The sequence below is a fragment of the Penaeus chinensis genome, chromosome 39, assembly GCF_019202785.1.
Source record: "Penaeus chinensis breed Huanghai No. 1 chromosome 39, ASM1920278v2, whole genome shotgun sequence".
NCBI lineage: Eukaryota > Metazoa > Arthropoda > Malacostraca > Decapoda > Penaeidae > Penaeus > Penaeus chinensis.
This window is the reverse complement of record NC_061857.1, coordinates 20,629,994-20,632,493: the sequence shown is the minus strand read 5'-3', so window position 1 is coordinate 20,632,493 and position 2,500 is coordinate 20,629,994.

The window sequence follows — 2,500 nt, the reverse complement described above, 5'->3', positions numbered from 1 at the left end:
TAACACTACCATCATTATTGTTAGTATCTTAATTGCCTTTGCTATTATTACTATCAATAATAGCCATTAGTATAGCAGATACTAGTAACATCCTTTTTTATTGATATTATAGTCATTTTGATTATTGTTATCATAAATGCTAATCCTATTTTGTCATTACCATTATTTTCAATATCATTAGGCAAATTATCGTCGTCACTGTTATGATAATCAACATCATTATCCTTTCCTCAGATCGTCACAATCACCATATTTACCATTATCATCACTTTTCTCATATCTATCACTAATTCGTAGCATCAAGTGTATATAGTTAAATCACCGCCATATTAGAACTATTATTTCTGAAGCTGTTAAGTATTTTTGCATTCACCATAATCCCCTGGTAAACTTGCTATCATTTTAATGATTGTATAAACATTATGCTTATAATTGTTATTATTAGCTTCGTAATATTATTGATATTAGAGGCATTGTGAACATGCAGTAGTCCTTTATCTTTTCATTAATGCATTTATCTTTTTTATACTCATTCTCTCTCTCTCTCTCTCTCTCTCTCTCTCTCTCTCTCTCTCTCTCTCTCTCTATATCTATCTATCTATCTATCTATCTATCTATCTATATATGTGTGTGTGTGTGTGTGTGTGTGTGTGCGTATGTGTGTGTGTACCTATCAATCACTTACTCTCTTCCTCCTTCACTCAATTCATCTCTGCACTTCCCTTTCCCCATCTAACTCCGCGACCTTGATCATAGGAACAAGGAATCAATTAAGGAATTTTGTGGTCCGAGAAACCATACTTTACAAAAGTGGTTAATCTGCATCAGTGGAAGTTCAGAGACAATCGAACTTCCGCGTATCATTGGGATAATGTAGGAAGTAGTATGTAGTAATGTATGGTTGGCCTTCTTGAATTGATTACTGCTTGGTATTTACATCTTCTACTCTCAGTCTTGGTACGTTTCTATTAATCTGTGTTTGTCTTTCTGTCAGTTTTTTCTTTCACTTTATATCCTTTTTCTATATATATTTCATCTCTCTCTCTCACTCTTTCTCTCTCTGTTTGTCTATCTCTATCTCTGTCTCTGTCTCTTTCTCTCTCTTTGTCTCTCTCTCTTTCTCCCTATCTATCTTTCTAACTATGTATCGTTCTCTCTCTCTCTCTATCTCTCTCTCTCTCTCTATCTCTCTCTCTCGCTCCTTTTTTATTTAACTATCAAATATCGCGTTATTAAGGTAGCTTAGTCGCATTAGGAGAGATCGAGAAAGAAATTCTCCCACTTTCTATATTTCCCTATCTACTTCCCTCTGCTACAAAAATGGGATTTCGATGTGTATAGCGAAGTAAAAGTTCCTATAATCTCGACAGATGAGTCATTGTATCATTCGCACACAAAAGATACCCTGTGTGCCTTGTTCTTTCTATCTTTCTCTCTCTCTATTTCACCTTTTCCCCTAGTTCTGTCTTTATTCTTTTCTATGCTGCCTCTCAGTCTCTTTCTCTTTGTCTCTCTCTGTCTTTGTCCCTGCCTCTGTCTGTCTGCCTGTATGTCTGTCTGTCTGTCTGTCTGTCAGTCTGTCTGTCTGTCTGTCTGTCTGTCTGTCTGTCTGTCTGTCTGTCTGTCTGTCTGTCTGTCTGTCTGTCTGTCTGTCTGTCTGTCTCTCTCTCTCTCTCTCTCTCTCTAATTCCCTCTGTCTTAGAGATTCTACCACATTTCCAAGCGTAGGAAGAGAATGAAACATCTTTTTAAACAACAACAAAAAAAAGACACACGTTGATATCATAATCGCATGATCCACGGAGACTCCGCTAAAAGATATCGGATATAATCTCCATATCACAGTAATCACCCTGTGAATTACACTAATAACACGGATTATAACAACACACAGATTGCACTTGGCGGGCGAACCTTGTCAAGGCCGGCTGCCTGCGGACTCGCGCTGAACGAAGACTGAGGGACGCGCGCCTTCTGTTAACGGTTACTGGGTTTCTGGTGGAAGTGTGTTGATGCGCAAGTTGATTATATGTATACACACACGCATATACACTTGCACACGCACATGTACACGCACATGCACATGTACACGTACACGCATCTTTATATATATATATATATATATATATATATATATATATATATATATATATGTATATGTATATATACACATATATATAGATATATACATGTGTGTGTATATATATGTATATATATAGATAGATAGATAGATAAATAGATGAATTAATAAATATGTATGAACACACACACACACACACACACAGACACAGACACACACACACACACGCATATATATATATATATATATATATATATATATATATATAAATAAATACACACACATACACACACACACACACACACACACACACACACACACACGTATATATATATATATATATATATATATATATATATATATGTATATATGTATATATATATATAAATATATAAATATTTGTATATATGTATATATATG